Source organism: Ixodes scapularis, unplaced genomic scaffold, assembly GCF_016920785.2.
Source record: "Ixodes scapularis isolate PalLabHiFi unplaced genomic scaffold, ASM1692078v2 PGA_scaffold2__306_contigs__length_199485367, whole genome shotgun sequence".
NCBI lineage: Eukaryota > Metazoa > Arthropoda > Arachnida > Ixodida > Ixodidae > Ixodes > Ixodes scapularis.
This window is the reverse complement of record NW_024609857.1, coordinates 139,367,287-139,390,535: the sequence shown is the minus strand read 5'-3', so window position 1 is coordinate 139,390,535 and position 23,249 is coordinate 139,367,287. Positions and strand designations below refer to the sequence as shown.

General features: G+C 44.8%; 1 pseudogene; it reads right to left on the bottom strand.

The window, feature by feature from the left end:
• Positions 1–1,751: 1,751 nt before the first annotated feature.
• On the bottom strand, positions 1,752–10,839 carry LOC115315858 (annotated as a pseudogene).
• Positions 10,840–23,249: the final 12,410 nt, after the last annotated feature.

Here is a 23,249-nt window from a genome sequence, read left to right as displayed (position 1 = left end):
ACAAAATACACCTTGTATGGCCATAAAAGTCCATAAACTGCCACATAAATGATGAAATTAGTTATGCTATGTATGGATAACTTTTTTTTTACTACGGTTCCTGAGGTGAAAGCAAGTACACAATGTCTGACGATCCCTCACATGGTACTTTCACTGCAATTAGCTTCTGTCAAATAGACTGATTTCACCAAATGTTTGGCATATGGGTGATCCTGCCATAACTTTAGTTCTCAGGAGGCAACCAGCAGTGCACGATATCGCTCATACTATCTCGTGCTCTGCACATGCAGAGCTTAGGCGAGGTTGTCTCAAATGCAGAAAAACTAAAGTCCCCATTACGCACCGCAGCAGCGTAGCCAAACTGGTTGGTGAGATCGGTCTCTTCGAGGCAACCTGGCTACTTTTACTTCAAATAAAAACAGACTGCAAGACGTTTCCACCTAAATTATGATCTGTGGAGCCTACTGTAAACGACTTAAATGGTTGTCCATGAGAGGTTAACGCATGTTTTGAGAAAATTTCCTGCATCCTGCTTGCTTCAAGGGACACTTCAACGAAATTTGAAATATTCCCGTCGTGTTCAAAAATAGGTTGAATATGATCCATAATATCCGCAAATGACAATCACAGGTTCGTATTTTGAGCCTGGTGGCTGTATTTTTCGTTATAAACGGCCCGCTCGGAGAAGGCCCAGCGGAGACCACGTGACATCCAACGCAATCGTGACGTAGGTCGTCTCAAGACGAGCAAAGCTACGGCGAGGCTGACGTCGAGAGGATGGCCTAGTCGTTCCAGCCACCGATGCGGCTGCTTTTGTACGAGTTTTGAGTGACGGGTTAATCTTCTGTAATCTTGTAGGGGGACAATAGCGACTTCTCGGGAAGAGGGGAGTTCCTCCTGCCCCTCTTCTCTCGTTGTGGCCGGAGGCGAGACAACCTCCGTCACTAGCTGTCAAGGTTCCTAGATGGGCATTACAAGCGAGGCGTTAGCGACATCCACCAGGTGCTCTTTGCTAATCGTTTAATTCGTTTTAAAATTCCCTTTCGTGACTTTTTAACAAGATATTGGTATGTTCGATGTGGTGCTGCTCCTTTGAACACATATAGACCAAAAAATGAGCGCCAAAATTTCGTTGTAGTATCCCTTTAAAGGGAAGATAGGGCACTTCTACATCTGAGAAAAAACGCTTGAATTGCGTTCATTTGGCCTTTAGATTAACAGATATCAAAATTGTATTTCAATGCGACGCGCCGGAGAGCCATACGAGCAATTTCAAAATAGGACTGAAGCCTCGCCTCCCTAGCCTTGGGCAGCCAAAAGAGCCGTCGATGACGTCACGGACAGCGACTGTCTTTCGCGTTTTTCTCGCGTTTAAAAATACTTACGCAGCAAATTGTTTGGGTATTCTGGTTCACGGGGTAAAAATACACTAGAATTTACTTCTAACTCATTTTTTCCAAGAAGCTCCGTAGCTTCCCTTTAAAGGAAATGAAGCCAAATGTCATAATTTTTGCATGGAAAAGGAGAAATGTAGCTTAGGAATGGGGAACAATAAAGGACAGACACGGTACAACTTCCAACTAGAGACAATGTTTATTTCCACTGAAGTTTGTCTGTTACTATACAAGCTTCGGTGCAAATAAATACTGTATCTAGTTGGGAAGTTGTACTGTGTCCGTCCTTTATTTTCCTTCCTTCCTGGGCTATGTGTACTTTACCAACATGCTCATTCTGTCTTGGAAGGAGACATCTTACTTTTTTATAATGGGTGCCTGCATGTTGACAAGAGCTGAGCAAACTTAAACGACCTGGTTCATCTTTCGGATAAGCGTGACTGGAACTCTGTGCTTCAGAATGTGAGAAGTTTTGAGCCTCTGTATTACCCTTTCTGCATGAATGCGAACTTGTGCGATGTGGTAAGTATTGTCCATGTCCTCCTGAGAAAACTGCTGACCAGCACTTGAGAATGGTGGCATTACGAGGACAGCACCCTTTTTAGCCACGGTAGTTCGGATGCTTGGAAAGCCCTTGTCACTTAAAACAACATCACCAGGCTGAACCAGGGACAGAAATCCAGAGTTAACAGTTATGTGGCAGTCACTTTGTCGGCCCCCATAGATCTTAGATATAAATGAAATCATGCCGTTCGGAATTATGCCAATCAGCAATTTGATGGTGTAACCACTTTTGTAGCTGGAGTACAGGTAGTGCTGTTGCTCAGGGTCAGATGGAGATTCAGTTCTAATTTCTGTACATTGCACAATAATGAATGTGCAATCTGGGTAGTGCGTTTTAAAGGCTGGTGGTAGCGACTCCTTGATAATTTCACGGGCTGGCACAAATACCCATCGTCACACTAAGAGTGTCCAGTAGGGTCCTAAAGATCCGAGAAGCTGTGGTCTTGTGGACGGAAAAGAGAGCGGCCGGTGCGGTGTAACTGATCCCCAACTTAAGTTTCATTAAGAAGAGAACGAGTTTGTCCTCGGCCGGAATGTCACTACTTCTGTACCTGGTTGCGGGTGTCAGACACAGTAGGAGGCTGAGAACGGTCATTGTGACACCACATAGGTCCTCCAGTGCCTGCTCTGAATCTCTGAGAGACTGGAACTCAAGGAAACCGCACCGCCGTCGCCAATCTCTTTCTGTGCTTGGGGCCGTGCTTGGGGCCGTGGTTGGGGCCGTGCTTGGGGCCGTGCTGGGGGCCGTGCTTGGGGCCGTGCTTGAGGCCGTGCTTGAGGCCGTGCTTGGGACCTAATGGTTGGAAGGAAAATTAGAATAAAATATTCCCATTAAACACAGCTGCATAGGATAGAAACTGAGTTATGACATCCTCCTATAGAGAATATTAAAGTTAAATGTATTATTCCTCTGTTAAAATTACCTCACCCACCTGCTCTGTGTGAGTGACCTGCGTTGATCCGTTGTGTCCATCTGTAGCAGACAGCAGGAGCCAAAGCGGCCCACCATCCAGCGCCTCGTCATCAGTCTGCGTCGCCTAAGAAACAGTAACACGGAAATTAAATTAGCACTCAACATCCTGTGCCACAAACAAATCTATGAATACTCTGCACTCACGATGGTAGGCACTGAAAAGTAAGAAACAAAGGTCCAGAGCATTATACTCTATTTTGAGGCAGAACTTGCATTTACAGTCCTAGAAGTGGGGCCTTTAAATGATATTACTTGCAGTTACAGGGTGCCTCCCACCCCCCATAAATTGTTGTTAATTACCATTGTAGACGTGCACTTCGTAGGCATAGCTTGGGCTGCCGTGTGGACGAGTGTCGCAAAGGAATCCCAGTTGGAATTCTCGGCCTCTGTTGTCGCCTCTGGCTCAGAAACCGTGTGAGGGTCAGGAGGCGTCCCCACTGGAGGTGGCATGGATTGGCAGCGGCTGGATCGTTTCAGCATCCTGAAAGGTTGAACATGTCACATCTTGCACTATATGCTAGACCACATTACTATTACCTCTTTGCCCTCTCTACATTGGGCGCCTTTTTCTTGTAGACAGGCGGGAAGATGGTGGGGATGTAGGAGGGGTGTGCCTCAGCGTTGTTTTTACAGTTGTCCACAAAATGGGCACTACAAATTCTCGTCGCCGGGGACGGCAACCACTTGGAGTCATCCTCGCTGGAAAATAAAATAACCTGAGACCGAGCTCTGGCCTCACCAGCCGAAAATCAGGCCGACCTTTTATTAGCTTCCAAGTCGACATCACATTTTTAAATATCTTAGGTGAAATGTGTTTACCAGAGTAGCGTAGCGTCACTGTATAAATGCTACGATACGAGCACGTAAATCGCAAACTCTCGTGATGCCGGCATTGGCACAGTGCTTTACCACACTTGGCATATCCACATTTTTTATGCTGACCGTCATACTACCGTATTTTCCAGACTGTGGTTCGCAAAAGAGAATTTGGGGTCAAAAATAAAAGTTTTTGCTCAGATAGTCCGCACGCGCCGCATATTCCGCACTTAGTGCCTAATCCGAACGTGCAAATTATCATACACAGCACACCTTAAGAAATGCCTGCTGTATTAGCTCACAAACAAGCTTGTATCATACACAAATCACTATTAATATATCCTTCGCGTCTTCCCACAGGGAACGGTCCACCTTTAGATAGTCCGCACCGGGTGAAATTTTAACTTTTAAACATAAATAGTCCGAAAAAAAAAAACGGTAATTCCGTCCTCCCATTTCATTATCGGCGCATTAAGGGGTGTCCAAACAGGACACAACAAAACGCACGACTTCGACAAATCAATTTGCACGATTTGTCGGAGTCGTGCGTTTTGTAGTGTCCTGTTTGGACACCCCTTTAAGCGAAATCCATGCACTACTAATAAAGTACAGGGTGTCACAAAAGAAAATTTACACGGTCTTTTTTACCGCAAAAATGAACTAGGAATCGCCGAACGCTCATTCTCCGCCCAAAGGTAGAGCTAGTGGTCACAACCAGATGCCAAAGTTTCAGCCCGATCCGATAACTTAATCAAAAGTTATAAGTGATTTCCTGAAAATTTCAATGGGAAAATGGCGGCCGACGGAGTTTTCAAACACATGGGGCTCTATGGCGCCAGAAACCGAAAACGGGCCAAAATGAGCTCCATTTTCCCATTGAAATTTTCAGAAAACCACTTATAACTTTTGATTAAGTTAACGGATCGAGATGAAACTTTGGCATCTGGTTGTGACCTCTAGCTCTACCTTTGGGCGAAGAATGAGCGTTCGGCGATGCCTAGTTCGTTTTTGCGGCGAAAAAGACCGCGTAAATTTTCTTTTGTGACACCCTGTACTTACTTCTGTCGGCGCACTGCCGTGATCCAAGCTTGCCGTCGTTGGGTCTCGTACGCTTTGCCAGGGAAACGGTAGAAGTGCAGAGAATTGCTAATCCGTTCCCTGAGGTTGTTGCTACAGCCAACCACGCAACAGTATCGTGTGCCAGGTTTGCGTTTCTTTTTCTCCATTCCTCCTACGTAAATAACTCGTGAAACGACGAAGATGGCAGCGAAACGCGTAGCAAAAAGCAGCCAGACGCGCCGAACCACGCGATCCGATAGTACCAAAGCGTCTCACTAGGGCCCGGGATAGCGCTGCAGTCAGCGGCGATACTTGAGCACTCCTCGCATGTGGGGACATCGAAAGGCCCAGCAACACATGTATCAGAGTTACACGTATGAACATCGTTCCGGACGAAAACATGGTCATGTGGTGCAGCTTGTGCCAGTGAGTACACTGGCTAAGCACTAATGGTGCAAAACTATCGATAGTACTATCGATAGTATCGATAGTCGCCAGAAATCTGACTATCGAAAGTAAAAAAACTATCGATAGTACTATCGATAGTCGACTATCGAAAAACTATCGATAGTACTATCGATAGTCGACTATTGAAAAACTATCGATATTCGACTATCGATAGTACTATCGATAGTCGACCATCGGAAAAATATCGTTCATCGACTATTGGAAAACTATTGATAGTCAACAATCGTAAACCTATCGATAGTACTGTCGACAGTTTACTATCGATAGTTTTCCGACACTAGCAGTTTGCGTCGCTCCCTTTTTTTCTTTTTCTTGCTTTTTTTTTTTTTTCAAATCGGACACCAACTAGCCCAAGAACTTACCATCCCAACTTTGGTTCAGCTTTCAGTGATGACGAAGACGGGAGTTTGGGTGAAAAGAGGAGGAAGGTCAGGCGAGTGGCGGTGTGGCAACTGTGTTCGCTCTAGTGGTGGTGCAAAACTATCAATAGTACTATCGATAGTCTCCATAGCCGCCAAAAATCTGACTATCAAAAGTAAAAAAAACTATCGATAGTCGACTATCTAAAAACTATCGATAGTACTATCGATAGCCTACTATCGGAAAACTATCGATAGTACTATCGATAGTCGACTATCGAAAAACTATCGATAGTCAACTATCGAAAAGCTATCGATGGTCGACTATCGATAGTCGACTATCGAAAAACTATCGATAGTTTTGCGACACTATCGATAGTTTTTCCAAAACTATCGATAGTGTCGATAGTCGATTTATCGATAGTTTTCCATCACTACTAAGCACATGAGTGCTTAGCCAGTGTACTCACTAGCCGTGTTTTCATAATCCGACTTAAGCGCATTGTCTCCACTCGTCCTTCTAATGAAGCAGACACGTCAATGTTTACATGGATGGGCATCAAGTCCTACGCGAAAGGGGTGCCACGCTGTGTCAGATCTCAAAGTTATGCTGCGTTTCCGGCACAAGCTGCACCACATGACCATGTTTTCCGCTTCTTCAAACGCGGAGGCCTTTTCGATGCTTTTAACAAGCTTAGAGATTGTGCCGCTGTCCTCAATGCTGTGCACGAAGTTACAAGACGCAAGTAACATCAAAACTGATGCGCTTTGAGCTCCGCGTCGCGCTGCCGGGAAACTCTGCAACAGAGGCGATCTGAGTGCGCACGTCCTGGCGGGCGGGATTGTTTGCGAGTGCTCTGGGGACATCGCTGCGCCTAACCTTGCCAAACATCGCCAACCACGACCGGACCCCAAGGCCGAGAGGCTCCAGCGCAGGCAGCAACCCCACAGAAGTAGGAGCCACTCATTCTGTGGTATTATCAATGAGGTATAGGGCCTTAGAGTGATAAACTGGCAGCTGAAAGTGACCCCCAATTGGCCGCCGCCATGTACAATTTTGACCACTAGACACGTGACCAGGCCAAATCTATGACGTAACCAGACCAAATCTCTGGCGTCAACGATAAGATGGCAGCGCCCAGTGCGTGTCGGAAGCGTTGTGGGCGTTGATCGGAGTGTTTGGATTTCGTGTGCGGAATTTGTCTTTTCAGGGTTTTGTGTGCTCTCCCGCGTAGGAATAACGTGAAGTACGAGGGAATGAGGCTTTTCTTTTTTATTTAATTCAGGGTAAGCCAGATTCGGTCCCGTGCTTCTCGTACGGGCTCGGATCACTACCGACCGGTGCTGCTTCGGACATCGCTCGGTCGTTCGAGTTTAATTAAGATATCCGCAATCGTTAACCACGAGAGCTCCTCGATAATCGCTGTGTCTAAGGATACGTCGAACCCATCCGGAACGCGGAGTCTGAAGGTATGTCGGACGTAACCAGAACGCGGAGTTCTAACGGTACGGCGGATGTGCCCGGGCAATTTTCTTAGCTCGACGGTCAAGATTCGCGTTTGAGGCACCGAGAGAAGTGTTGAAATCTCCGAACTGCTCCGTGCTGAGCTAACTACGGACCACGTTACCACGTGATCCGTAGCGACGTTAAAAAGACCGACGACGGTCACTCCGGGCGGACGGTGGCTCCCGGCCGCCTGCCGGGTGCCTTCTGTGAAGGGGCCACAGTCGTGTAAGCAGTACTGTACCAGCTTCTCTTATGGTTATGTGTTTTTCGAGCAGCTTCCCAATCACTAAACCCCACAAACGCGTGCCAAACTTTCAAAAGGTGTCTGCCAACCTGGAAAACCTTAAACTCCCAGGGAATTTCGGATCATCTGGGAAAGTCAGGGAATCATTCAAAAAGTGGGCTAAATAAGGGAAGACGACTAGTTAAAGCGGCATGGCGGTTGCTCGTCGGCACGGCTATGCTGAATGACATTGCCGAAATTTCATCCTTCGACTCAAAAACTTAAGGAATTTGATCAAAATAGTCAGGGAAAAACTTGGAAAAGTCGGGGAATTTGAAATCAGTAGTTTGTTAGACACAATGTTTGATTTTCTTGACACTCCACGCGTTTTTACACACGACAGGCACACGCCCGTGTATCACACGGCGGCCAGGCCAAGCGGCTGCCAGCCACTTATGCAAGGTCGTTAAGACGCAAGCGTGGAACGCTTTCGGACTGCTGCAAATACACCAGCGGGAGCGTCCGGCCGCAGTCCGACTGCCCACGCTAGGACACCCGACACAGACTCCGCGTCCTGGGTACGTCTGACGTATCTTTAGATTTTGCATCCTAGGTACGTCGGACGTATCTTTAGACACAGCGCCTGATAATAGTAGTGAATAGGGTCACGTTCAGTGCGCAAGTCACGTTATTACACTCGGAGAGCAGAATTCCATTCCCATTGCGCAGGTAGTTCCCCAGCCAGGCATGCACTTGAAGACTATGTTTCACTCTTTCATAAAGCAAGCTTTGCGGGACCCCTCCGCCCTTGTGCACCCATTCGCAGGTCGTGTCGCCTTTCCTCACGTAACTCCCGCAGGTTCAGCAAGTTGCCGAGCCACTGCAGCCCCGGCGTTGCTCGCTACATACAAGTGGTGGCTCACGTCGATCGTCCAGCAGCGCACTGGAGGGACGCTAAGCTCGCAGCCTCCTTAGTGCACACAAGACGAGGTTGAGCAGAGCTCCAAGCTCTTCTGACGCACATGTGCACTCCTATGAGACAGGTGTCGCACCCCGATTCCTAGAGATGTGGTCGCACTGGCAGTCCTGTTGGCTCGTGCGACAAGTACGGGTAGAGTTAAACCTGGCTTTTCAAATGGGATACAGTATCAAGCTGTGCTGGGTACCAAGCCATGTGGGAATTTCAGGTAATGAGAAGGCGGATAGGCTAGCAGCCTCTGTTAAGGATGCTCTGGAAACACCCGTTCAGCTGCCTCAATAAGATTTTAAACCAGTTCCCAAAAAAGCAATTTATTATGCCTGGCAGCAAGACTGGGACAAAGAAATAAATAATAAGCTACATGTCATCAAACCACGTTTGGAGGTATGGGAGAGTTGGCACCATAGAGACCGTCACCATGAAGTTTTAATGTGTCGTTTGAGAATTGGACAATCACGTGTCACCCATCGACATCTTCTTTGTGGTGAGGACACCCCAGTCTGTGAGCATTGCGGTGAATTGCTAACTATACTGCATATTCTATGGCACTGCAAATTCTTTGATCAAGAACGTCGTACAAGTTACTGGGAGATGAACCTTCAGTTCCTTTGGTCATTTTTTGGATTCTCTTAAAAATACTGGCTACCTGCACCAGTTATAGATCCTCTGCATAATAATTCGTTCCTTTTACTAGAGAGTCTTTTAATTATTTCTTTGGCGCAGCATGGCCTATGTTGCATTTTGCGCCATTAGACACCTAATAATCAATCAATCAATCATGAGTGCTGTCCTCAGCAAGCTGCTCAGCTATATTCCGCTCACAATTATAATGGCTATAAAAAGCCAGCGTTTCTTGTCGAAAGAAAACTGCGGGCGACCACACAGGACTACTCTCTGCCGCCAAGGTTGGCAGCCGCCATGTTCTCAGTTCACTCGCTTCCGCGGCGAGTGCCTTCCGATAGTCCTCCCTGTTTCGAAATGCGATGAGACCTTTATTTACATGATCTGAATGGATGCGAATTTGCCGTCTCAATCCACATCTGTCTTTAGACTTGAATGTAATGCACTTCCCTAGCACATTATGCCGCTTACATGACTGCGTTGATTGCGACAACTAGATTCAATGTGACTAAGTTGCATTTACGTAAATGTGGCTACTGGCAAGGGTTGCCACTTGGTGCACTCAGCCAAAACTTCCGTTGCTGCCATGCTTGAGGCGTACAACTGCATTAACACGCTCGACCACTGTTCCCCTGCACTGAAACTGGATTTTCATTGCATTTCCTGTTTAAGTATTGATGAATATATGACGATAACAGAAAAAGCAACTACTAAATTCTGTATTTCTTTAACAGCAGATTTACAACAATGTCCTTGTGCTCTGGGTCTTGGAGCAAATTGCACACTCCCAGCATACCTACGAGAAAGTGCAGTCATTTACGTGCTTGGTAACAAGATAGAGGCTGTCACACAACACTCGGGACACGAGCAGATTGCACACCCCTAGCACGCCTACAAAATTCGAGTGCAGGCATTTACATGCTTAGTAACAGAACATAGAGGCCTGCACAAAACACACGGGACACAAGTAGAATGCGCACTCCTTGCACGCTTACAATTAAAGCTCGAGTGCAGGCATTTACATGCTTGGTAACAAAAAAGATAGAGGCCCACAAACAACACTCGGGACACGAGCAGATCGCACGCTTCTAGCACGCTTACAAAGTTCAAGCGGAGGCATTTACATGCTTGGTAACAAAAGAGAAAGGCCCGCACACAGGACACAATCAGATTGCACACTCCTAGCACGCCTACAAAGCTCGAGTGCAGGCAGTTGCGTGCTTGGTAACTGAATATGGAGGTCCACACACAACACTTGGGACATGAGCAGATTGTACACTCCTAGCATGCTTACAAAGTTTGAGTGCAGGCTTTTACGTGCTTGGTAATAATAAAAATAAAGAGGTATGACAAAAAACGTTCAAGCGGAGTAAGTCCCAGCATAAAGATAAAAAGGCTGTCACAGGTTGAAGCAATCCGCACACTGTAGGATATCCACGAAAATGTCACCAGTGGCATTAGTCACCCCTTGCATTAGTGTCCTGTTTCATGAGATTTTGCGTGTGCCCCCTCGCTCTCGATACTTAGGTGGATGCTGTGCTTCCAGCTGCTTGACCTTTGTGGCACTGGGCCCTTTGGGTGGACGGCCTGCAGGCACTCGTTTCGGCCTTCTTGTGATGCCCTGCCTGTGCCGAGCGATAGCTGTTGGCTGTACTTTGATACGAGCTCCACATCTTTTGGCTCTCGTACATGCCATATTGGTTGCAACAAGTGCAACCTTTACCTTTCCCTCGTTGCACTGCTTCTTCATGTGCGTCAGTATGTGCCGCTGCTGTGCTGTGTAGCTAGGACACTCCAGAGCCAGGGTGCGATGGCTTAACATCTCTTCATAGATCTGATGAAGGAGCTTCAGATATTCCTGGAAATGGAATGTCATTTTGTGATAGTTATAGAACTAAGTTATCACAAACGATTTTCATTCTTTTTTAATGGCTTCTAAAGAAGAAGTATCAGAAATATGCAGATTAATGAAGCATACCGATGAGATGGGAATAATGAAAAAGCAATTTATGTAGAGGAGTTCCAACAGATTCCTTTTTCACTCCGATAAGGATACTTGATTGCAATACTGTGCATGTGCAAAGGCCCGAGGAGAAAATTGAAATGACGTGCTAAAACTCTGTTCAGTTGCATCTATGATGGAACCTTATGTATGAAGGTATTCCCGCATGCAGCTAAACGCTTACTAGTTCATATGTTAAATCGGTTCTGTTGCAACTGTCATGACATAAGGTAGTTTCTGTCAATATGAAGCAACTTTTATGAATCTTTAGGATTGTTAGTACCTTGCAGCAGTTTTTCATACGTTAAAAGAATATTGCAACAAAATTCTAGTGCCTATTTTGCTGTCTAAATGTCAACCACATTCTGGCCACACCACGGAGACACCTTTATTTTGAACATAATTGTAAACCTGAGACTGGGGCAGGAAGAGAACACAACAGAAGGTAGTAAAAGAGGAGGCAACGTCTCAAACTCAGCTGCAAAGTTTATTTCGAACACGCTTTATATACCCCATCTCCAACGTCGTCTCTACAAAGAAAAAAAACAAAACAAAAACATGACAAGAGGACAATGACACTTCGGTAAACCTTCTCTTATCTCCCTTGACCTTGGCTGTGGGACACTCACACAAAGGGTCACATTCTAGCCTAACCACCGCTACCCGGCGAACGCAGGTGAAAACACTACTGAACACAAAGAAAGGGTTTGACCTTCAAAGGTGCCTTCCCTCTAACAAATCACTCAGTCCAAAGAAACAATACTATACACTGCTACCAGCCGGAACTAGGGCCATCTCCAAAAATGAGAACGACATTGCCCTCCTACCACGAACCACAAATAGATAACACAGCGACTTTCTCGAACAAGTTCGCCGGGTAGCGGTGGTTATGCTAAAAACTTGTTCGAGAAAGTCGCTGTGTTATCCATTTGTGGTTCGTGGTAGGAGGGCAATGTCGTTCTCATTTTTGGAGATGGCCCCAGTTCCGGCTGGTAGCAGTGTATAGTATTGTTTCTTTGGACTGAGTGATTTGTTAGAGGGAACGCACCTTTGAAGGTCAAACCCTTCTTTGTGTTCAGTAGTGTTTTCACCTACGTTCGCCGGGTAGCGGTGGTTATGCTAGAATGTGTCCCTTTGTGTGAGTGTCCCACAGCCAAGGTCAAGGGAGATAAGAGAAGGTTTACCGAAGTGTCATTCTCCTCTTGTCATGTTTTTTTTTTCCTTTGTAGAGACGACGTTGGAGATGGGGTATATAAAGCGTGTTCGAAATAAACTTCGCAGCTGAGTTTGAGACGTTGCCTCCTCTTTTACTACCTTCTGTTGTGTTCTCTTCCTACCCCAGTCTCAGGTTTACAATCATGTTCAACTTACACCAGCTCGCCTGCACTCTGACTATTTTTTCGTTAACCTTTATTTTGCTTGAAAAGACATTATAACATTATTTAGGAACAAACCGAAAGTCGTTACATCACTCTGAACTTAAAAGCAGCACTGCTCCGTAGAAGTACGGTGGCAAGCTGCGTGCACGCGAGCCCTGTTGAACCACATTTCCCTTCTCTCTTGGCCTATTCAACTCCTGCGGGGAGTGGCGAGGTGCAACTAAAGCAGCCAGGTTGTAACACGTTGACGACACCAAATGGCTGAGCTCATAACCACGTTAGCCCCCAAGCAGCTTTGCCCGTGCTGGGCCAGTGAATGTCACGTCTCTCATAATGCATTGCGCTCTTGTAGGGATACTACAACAAAATTTCGGCGCTTATTTTTTGGTCTATTTGTGTTCAAGGGAGCAGTATCACATCAGACATACCAATCTCTTGTTGAAAAAGACAAGAAAAGGAATTTTTAAACGAATTAAACGATTAGCAAATGGCACCTCGTGAATGTCGGTAACTCCTCGTTTGCAATGCCCATCTAGGAACCTTGACAGGTAGTGACGCTGACTGTCTCATTTCCAGCCACCACGAGAGAGGGGAGGAAAGGAGGAACTCCCCTCTCCCGGAGACACTTTTTTGTGTGTCCCAGACATGGCTATTGTCCCTCTACAAGATTATAGAAGGTTAACCCATTACTCGAAATTTATACAAAAGCAGCTTTGGGGTTAAGTTGCGGTGGGTGGCCCAATCGCTGGCGTGCTTCGGCCACTTCGGTGGCTGGAACGGCTCGGACATCTTCTCGACGCCAGCCTCACCGCAGTTTTGCTCATCCCGAGACACTCTACGTCACGAATACGTCGAATGTCACATGCTCTCCGCTGGCTGCTCTCCGAGCACTTGCCAGAGTGGGCCGTTTATAACAAAAAATACAGCCATCAGGCTCAAAATACAAACGTGCGATTGTCATTTACAGATATTGTGGATCATATTCAGCCTATTTCTGAACACGACAGGTATATTTCAAATTTCGTTGAAGTATCTTTTTAAGTGGCTGATCTTCAAGCGCTTACTCGAACAGGTTTTTGGAAGGAAAAATATAACCATCCATTAAAAATGCAAGCGTGCAATCGTCATTAGCAGACAGAGTTTGCCATAACTTATTTCTGAATGTGAGAAGGATATTTTGACTTTCGATTAAGTATTCCTTTAAGGGGGTTAAAACAGAATAATGAATGGGTGGATTATTCTTGAAATGTAATTATCATAGGCCACATGTATACACATGAAGATTTGTAATTTTTGGAACTCTAGTTTTTGCAATCATGAACTTATGAATGTTGATAATTTTCGTCTGGCGACCAGACAGCACTGTCCAATAGACCCTTTCCGGAATTCAGTGCCATCTGGTGACTCAAATGGCAGTTTATCTTTTACTATACTAATGGCGGCAATGAGCCTGTGGTCTGCAGTATTTAATAGGGCCCCGTCACTTAAAGGTCAACGGTAAACGAGATGTTCACTTCACTACAATTATTTTTCAATCTCTTTTAGTGTCGATGGCGAAACAAATGCAGCCAGTCGGAACAAAGCGCCAACCCACATAGACGCCTTGATAGAGTCCTATACATTAAGAGGCTTTGAAGCCGATTGAGTGCTACTAATAGATTGACTGGGACTGAGTTAGAAATGAACGCTTACGCAGCACTTGCTTCCAATTCCTGCTTCACGTTGCGCTAACACCTAGAACGTATAGGCCTCGAATCATCTGCTCAGGAGCATCTTCAACTTCCTTCATCAGTAAACAGAAGGCCGCCATTAGTATAGCACATCACTGATCTCTATTGTAGTAGTAGCACATATACCGTTTTCAGATGATGATGATAGTGATCAAAGTGGCCAGACTGAATTCTGGAAAGGGTCTATTTAGACGCGCCATGGCACCCATAAACCATGTGATCATCTTTAGTTGCATGCTCGGCCATTCTAGATGCCCCCATGCTCACTAAAGCTCTCCTTGCCACAGTATGATCGCACACTCTCGCACTCACCCTCTTTCCCTTTGATCTTTCCCCCTGCATGCGTCATGCAAGATCTTCACGGACAACGGCCAGTTTGTCCTTGATGACCTCGTCGTCGCTGCAGCTTATTGCCAGCAGGTCGAAATCAACATTAGCAGCTTCGAAGATCTCTTGATAACAGTCACTTTCATTGCTGCTGCAATCAGTGTCAAAAACTCCGGTGAAGCGCGCGATGTCGTGGGCTTATCGTCTCGAAACCGCGTGCTCTTAACTCGGAAAGTAAACGAGGGAACTGAAGCACGAGACGCCAAGGGAGCCAAGTCTGTGATTGTGTGCAAGGAGATGCCACTCTTTAGGAGGTGAACAAAGTCACCGGGACCCACCAACACATAAAAATCGATTTATCCATAAAACTATTGTGCCATTTTCAAGCATATTTAGCAAAAATATAGGAACATACAATTGGTGCTAGCAGTATAGTAATCTCATAATTTACTTGGCGTGTCCTAACCCCTTTAGGCCTCATGCATGCAACAGATATTTGCACAACTGAACGTTCATTGGCTTGTCCACGTCTGACAAACACTTGCATGTCAGACGCACTAGTCCCAAGAACGTCCCATGACCGAGGAGAGTTCAAACGAATAAGGGTTGAGCTTTGTGATTGCAGCAAAGTTTAACAGCAAATTTTGGTTGAAATGGAAGGTATCATGTTAAAAAACAGTGGTAATGATACCTTTCATCTGCTATGATACACATTTGGATGAAACACACACAACAGAAAGCTTTGTTTTGCTTGGTTGATTCAAAAACAACATTGTTTGTCATAGTTGGTAAAAGCAAAAATTTTGATCTTTCACTGCAAAAAAGTGTATTTCTGGCAAAAAAGAAAAAAACAATTTGCTCACTTATCAACAATCTTCATGGTAGAAAGAAGGGTGCTAGAAGTGATAACGACTTCCTCCCGCAATTCTCAGCTTGGAGTATTGCTAATAATTTTAACAATCTTTTAATTCCATTTTGCGTCCTTTGTTAAAGAATATTTCCTATGACTTGTGCCTTGGAAAGGATATTGACATATTTCAAGCATTGCCTTTGCCCGATCTTAGCTTGCTATTGATGGAAACTATGGTTCATAGGCATTTTTGGTATAGTCAATTTAAAGTTATATATTTACGTTTTTCTGTTCTTAGATTTAAAGCTGTGAAGCCGTGTAAAGTGCATCTAAGTTATCTAAGTTTATTTTGGCATGCATTCTTGAGTACTGTCTGCGTCATATATCAGCAGTTCCATCATTCAGCTGGTGTGTTTTACTCCAATTGTATATCCTAGAAGTGTAGTGATTGAAAAATCCAAACCTCATTTTCTTGCTGAAGGTTAGAGTCTGGGTGCACCATGCTGTGTGCTTCGCTTGTTGTGGCTGCCTGTAGACAGTCTGGTGGGCCTTCTTGATTTTTGGGCCGACTGGTGGATGGCTGCTCTAGGTCTCTGAAGTTTACAAAGTACTCTGGCTCAGGGCATCGGTCTCCTAGTGCCAGTCTTCTCAGCTCCAGCCGATCTTCTGGTGTGAGCGGGGGTGCATTTGGGAAGGTTCCTCCAAATCTCTCAAGGACCAACGCTTGGTGCTTACAAAATCCCCCTGACTGACCAACTCGACACGTGCAAAGGCCCACGTCCTTCCACACATGGTAGGCGATGTTCTGCCGCTTTGCACTGGGCACTTGGAAGGTGTGCTCGTCGAGTTGTTTGATGGCGTCGTCAGCTTCAGGGGGAATTCTTTCGCGCAGCTTGTCGTACAGGAGCAAGTGGGCAGCTACACGATTGTTGGCATGTTTCAACAGCCGCCCTCAAGGTACTGCTCCCACACAGTTGTGACCATGTCCACAAGGGCCACTGCGTTGTACACTCTCTGCCTCCCAAGGATAGCATCCTTCAGGATTCGAATGGAGGCTTCCGCGAAGTTATTTTACTATGACCACGGGTCATAACTCCAGCGCGGAAAAGGAGAGCCCATTCCTCTTGCTTCTCCAGGAAGTTGTTCACCCGGGCCACGTAGTGTTTCTGGGGGCACTCTTGGAGCTCTTTGGTTGCAGCTTCGAGCTTTGCTGGTGAGTCTGCATTCATGATCTGAAAAACAGAGAAATGACCACATCAGTTTAAACACCGTAATGTCCCGAGATACCAAAAGATAACCCACCCTAATTTTTCGCTTGATTTTTTTTTTTTTTTTAACGCTGAAGGATAGCCTGTTTCCAGTAATCATAGTGTTCGGATTAACGATGACGTCGGCGTAAATGCGGCTAGTTAGCTATGGCGGCATGTAAGCGAATATTGCTCACTGGGAAATGCAGCCATCTTTGCTTTCTCATGTCTTGGGATGGCAAGTAAACGACGCATTTGACATAAAATGAATCCTATAGAGATCGCCAACTATACCCAATAGAGTGTATATACAAATCTTGCTATATAAATATTATTTCTTTAATCTCGAGTTAAAAACGAAAGAATCGCGCATGGTGAACGCAGGTTGTAAGGGCACCTCTGTCTAACATATACTCTTGCATAAAAATCAGTTTAATCTTGAAACATTTACTACAATGTAGATACGCACATTCACAAAGTTTCTATTTATTTTCAAATACAACCGGCACGCGTGCACCATCCCGCTTTGAATGTATGCTTTTCTTCCAAGCAGGCAATTGCGATATTCATACTTTTCTTGGTGTTTATTGCAGCACTTTACACCGTTCAGTGCACTTCTTACCGCGCACCGCTGTAATGCAGAGAAGCACACCCGTGGAGCTCGCTTCCGCGAATACTGCTTCTCCAGAGTGCACCGGTGCTTGGTAAGAAGTGCGCTCAACGGGGCTAACCCGCTGCAATCAACACTTTGAAAAATGCGAATAGTGCAGTTCTTCTTGAAGCGAATATGAAATAGCATTTATATTTGAAACTACTATTCAAAATTTTGAATATTTGCGCAACCCTAGTTATTTTATCAAGACATATGCCAGGTTCTTTCTATGACAACCTAATCTCGTGAGAACTACTTCACGCAGTGTATGAACAATGCCGTCGGCGTAACTGCGCGTTGCGTTATGGGATTTTTTCCATAGTGACGTCGCACATTAGTGACGTCATGTGCGACGTCACTAGGTTGACGTCACGTGTGATGTCACCCTCATGACGTCACAGGGGCATACCATCCTCTCCTCCTCCTCAAGAGCTGCGCTCTAATTCGGCATTACGGAGGATGATAAACGTCGTTCATTTTTTTTTTGTTTTGTTCCTTTTTTTTTTGCTAAGTACTGTAACCAAGTCCTAGGGCCCAGTCAGAAGACAATTTCGTCTTCAGCTGCTCAGATGTTCAGACTCTTTCCATCTTAAATAAAGAAATCATTAATTCATTCAATTACTACAACATTTTTAAGTTTCTACTCGCTAGGGCAACATTTTTATGTTGCCGTAACTCTTGTAAATTTAAAACTAGGTTTCTGTGTTTTCAGGGTTTATTTTTTTTTTAATTCGGCAAATAAAATGGAAAGATTCTGGCTACAACCCATGGAATGAGCATGTAAATAAAGCATTTTAACTCCCAACCTCTTGGAACGCCACCAATAAGCGGGGGTGCATTTGGGAAGGTTCCTCCAAATCTCTCAAGGACCAACGCTTGGTGCTTACAAAATCCCCCTGACTGACCAACTCGACACGTGCAAAGGCCCACGTCCTTCCACACATGGTAGGCGATGTTCTGCCGCTTTGCACTGGGCACTTGGAAGGTGTGCTCGTCGAGTTGTTTGATGGCGTCGTCAGCTTCAGGGGGAATTCTTTCGCGCAGCTTGTCGTACAGGAGCAAGTGGGCAGCTACACGATTGTTGGCATGTTTCAACAGCCGCCCTCAAGGTACTGCTCCCACACAGTTGTGACCATGTCCACAAGGGCCACTGCGTTGTACACTCTCTGCCTCCCAAGGATAGCATCCTTCAGGATTCGAATGGAGGCTTCCGCGAAGTTATTTTACTATGACCACGGGTCATAACTCCAGCGCGGAAAAGGAGAGCCCATTCCTCTTGCTTCTCCAGGAAGTTGTTCACCCGGGCCACGTAGTGTTTCCGGGGGCACCCTTGGAGCTCTTTGGTTGCAGCTTCGAGCTTTGCTGGTGAGTCTGCATTCATGATCTGAAAAACAGAGAAATGACCACATCAGTTTAAACACCGTAATGTCCCGAGATACCAAAAGATAACCCACCCTAATTTTTCGCTTGATTTTTTTTTTTTAACGCTGAAGGATAGCCTGTTTCCAGTAATCATAGTGTTCGGATTAACGATGACGTCGGCGTAAATGCGGCTAGTTAGCTATGGCGGCATGTAAGCGAACATTGCTCACTGGGAAATGCAGCCATCTTTGCTTTCTCATGTCTTGGGATGGCAAGTAAACGACGCATTTGACATAAAATGAATCCTATAGAGATCGCCAACTATACCCAATAGAGTGTATATACAAATCTTGCTATATAAATATTATTTCTTTAATCTCGAGTTAAAAACGAAAGAATCGCGCATGGTGAACGCAGGTTGTAAGGGCACCTCTGTCTAACATATACTCTTGCATAAAAATCAGTTTAATCTTGAAACATTTACTACAATGTAGATACGCACATTCACAAAGTTTCTATTTATTTTCAAATACAACCGGCACGCGTGCACCATCCCGCTTTGAATGTATGCTTTTCTTCCAAGCAGGCAATTGCGATATTCATACTTTTCTTGGTGTTTATTGCAGCACTTTACACCGTTCAGTGCACTTCTTACCGCGCACCGCTGTAATGCAGAGAAGCACACCCGTGGAGCTCGCTTCCGCGAATACTGCTTCTCCAGAGTGCACCGGTGCTTGGTAAGAAGTGCGCTCAACGGGGCTAACCCGCTGCAATCAACACTTTGAAAAATGCGAATAGTGCAGTTCTTCTTGAAGCGAATATGAAATAGCATTTATATTTGAAACTACTATTCAAAATTTTGAATATTTGCGCAACCCTAGTTATTTTATCAAGACATATGCCAGGTTCTTTCTATGACAACCTAATCTCGTGAGAACTACTTCACGCAGTGTATGAACAATGCCGTCGGCGTAACTGCGCGTTGCGTTATGGGATTTTTTCCATAGTGACGTCGCACATTAGTGACGTCATGTGCGACGTCACTAGGTTGACGTCACGTGTGATGTCACCCTCATGACGTCACAGGGGCATACCATCCTCTCCTCCTCCTCAAGAGCTGCGCTCTAATTCGGCATTACGGAGGATGATAAACGTCGTTCATTTTTTTTTGTTTTGTTCCTTTTTTTTTTTGCTAAGTACTGTAACCAAGTCCTAGGGCCCAGTCAGAAGACAATTTCGTCTTCAGCTGCTCAGATGTTCAGACTCTTTCCATCTTAAATAAAGAAATCATTAATTCATTCAATTACTACAACATTTTTAAGTTTCTACTCGCTAGGGCAACATTTTTATGTTGCCCTAACTCTTGTAAATTTAAAACTAGGTTTCTGTGTTTTCAAGGTTTATTTTTTTTTTTTTTAATTCGGCAAATAAAATGGAAAGATTCTGGCTACAACCCATGGAATGAGCATGTAAATAAACCATTTTAACTCCCAACCTCTTGGAACGCCACCAATAAGGTTCGCCTCTTCTCTTGTTCCACGTTGCTCATTATCCAACGCCACTCTGCCTGAGCGACATGGAATTGGCACAGTAGCTGGGTCCTCTCTGGCTACGTTGCTTGGAGGGCAGCATTTTCGGCTGACGAATGATCCGTCATGAAGGCCTCTGGATCCTGACAAATAGGAATAATGTGGCTTTTGCACTGTGACTCTGCACATATTATTGACCCAGAGCTTGAATCCCGGTGCTGCCGAAGATTCAATCTTTTGACTGCTTGGTAACCTTTTGCTTCATTAGATCAGTACAGTTCAATCCGGATATTTTCAACAATGTTGTATATGCTATATACAGATGATCAAAATAATATTTTTTCGTCTATCTTGTACTCATCAATGAAACGAGATGCCATCTGACAAAAGGTGCCACTATCTCACTTTAATATATGTTGTTCCATCATTCTGGCTTATTCCAATGGCCAACATATTTAGAAGGTTTGGTTATTTGTAAAATATATAACTAAACTTATGTATTGAACACCCTATGTTGCCAGCTTTGACTGCTCAATGTTGTGCAGTGATTGCCAAGCGTTAGCAAAAAAAAGGGTAAAATATCAGTGATAATTTTGTTACTGGGTTTGCAAAGTCACTGTTGTGATATCTGCTTACATGTTGAGATGCTAAAAATATATGTACAGCAAACACAACTTCAGTGGGGCTGCACTTTGTGAAAGCAGGGATAGGCAGTATTTCAAATACAAGTATTTGAAATATATATTTCAAATACTTTGTTATTTTGCATTCGTATTTAATTACAAGTTGGGTAATGTATTTGATGTGTGTATTTAAATACTAAAACGTGGGTATTTCAAGTACAATTGTAATTAAATAAAATTTTGTGGGCAAAAATACATCCCTCAAATTTATTGTCACGCTTCACTTTGCTCATCCTAAGACGTGTCCAAAGCTGCTTTTTCTTCATCTCAACGCCAACGGCAACAACAAACCAAGAAACTCCTCATCTCTTCATACACCAGTCTTGCGCCAGTTCGCGTCTCGCTCACCGGGCGCCCGGGCACGCCGGGCGGCCGCGAAACTTGCCTCTATAACGTTAAATAAATGTTATTGCCAAAGTTACAATTCTTGTTTTTATGCATGTTGTTGTAAGATATAGTCTCCATCCTTTATTCGGCCATGGGGCTTTTTTCTTTTTCTCCTCCGGCTTTATTTTAAAGGAACTGTCCAGAGCAGGAAGGAAACTACGTTCTGCGCCGAATGCAGTATCTCTCAATCAAGCCCAAGCGATTAGTGACTTTGTGATTACGGTGCTAGTCCAGGGCAAAAATAGTGACGAAATCGACGTTCACAGGCAGACTGGCTGAATAAGTGCCAGTGACAACTTGTGATGCTTTCCAGCCTGATTTCCATCCACATTTTTGCCTGGAACATTCTAAATGCGCGGGTCGTCCAGATTTTCGTAACTGGTGCGAGTTCCAACAATAAAAAAATTCTCTAGCTAGTGATGCGCGTCTTCGTCGTCTCGGTTCTTTGTTGGCCAGGCTGAACCGGCCTAAGAGCCGCAAACAAAATCACAAACTTTTCAAGAGCCGCGAAGGCGGGGGGACAAGGGGACGGGGGGCCGATTTTTGTTTAGAGCAATAAACGAAACTCAAACTAATTTCGGTCTATCTGAGTCAAAAGCAGTCCAATTGTGCGTAAGGCAACAGTAGCACAACACTACCAAACCGCAACCTGTCTTTCGATTTAAAACGCGTTTCATTTCTCTTTTAGGGGAAGTGCTCCGGAAGGGAGGAAGGGGGGGGGGGGGGGAGGGGAGGGATAAGGGAAGGAGCGGCGAGCCGCACTTTAACACGCGGAGAGCCGCATGCGGCTCGCGAGCCGCAGCTTGGCCACCCCTGGTCTATACCAAAATGTAATCGACAAAAAAAGCTGCTTGAAGCTCTGTACTTTTTTCACCTATTACGTCCAAGCTGATTACATTTTTTGTGATTATATTTCTATTACTTTACTAGAGCCTAGCACACCAACTCCCGAGTGTGCGATGGGAAATTAAAATGAGATACCCAGAAATCCGTTGCAAGTGCCCTGAAGTCGCTGACGGAAATTTTGAGGAATGTATTTGGAAAAGTATTTGAAGGAGACCAAATACATTTGGTTGTATTTGTATTTTGTATTTAAATGCTTTTCTGGAAATGTAATTAAATTTGTAATTAAATACATTTTTGACGAAGTATTTTGTATTTGTATTTCGATACATATTTGCATGTATTTTGCCCATCCCTGTGTAAAAGTTGACATGAGGTTTTTCTACATGCCTGGACAAATAGGAATAGTGGACAGTAATGCAACTGGGAGGCTTTTGGCATCCTAAGGCACTTATTTACACTCATCTGCCTGTTTCTCACACACTAAGTAAAGGCTCCAGTGAAATTATCAATATACTTTTTGGCAGTTGGAGGAAGATAAGTGTTATGCAATAACAAGAATGATGGTACTAAATCTGTTTTTAAATCCTTGAAAGCTTTTTTATTTAAAAAGCAGTTCTGTGTAGTATGTTTTCGTCAGATGGCAATTGACCATTTGCATCACTAATAAGTATCTGTTGTGAGGGGGAGCTACACTATGCAGTCAATCTGGTGATGCTCTTAGTGTTGTATGTTTTATGATTCAGCTCATTCTTCGAGCCCAAATGTTGCAATAATAATTCTGAAATTTTCCAGCACTACGGTAGTTTTTCTAGAGCGACAGCTGTTATGGCCTGTCCCCCCGGTTTCGCGATGGCGTGAGCGTAAACAAATTCGATTTCCCCGCTAAGTTGTAGCAGAAAAATTGACGTCGCTTGAGCTTTGCAGTTCCCCCCTAAATTTGGCGTAAAACTTCAATTCACGTGACCTGACGTCCTTGGCCCTATAGACAAATGCAGGTTGCCCGCTAAATTCAGCGGGAGAGTTCACGTCACCTATGTATTCCACACTAAATTTGGCGGGCAAGCACATGTCAACCTTGCTGTTGCTGCCTAAACACATCAAGTCATGTGATCGTCGTGCAATTTTTAAGCCCGTTATCTTACTAGAAGGCTATCCCCTAGTCCCATTTGATCAAATCTTACAATTTGTTGCTAGTGCTGACCTCATCAGAGTTTGAGGCTGCTCCCTTTAAAAATGTTTGTCAGAGTACATTGCCCTTTTAGTATGCCTATGGTGCCTACAACGTGTCTCCA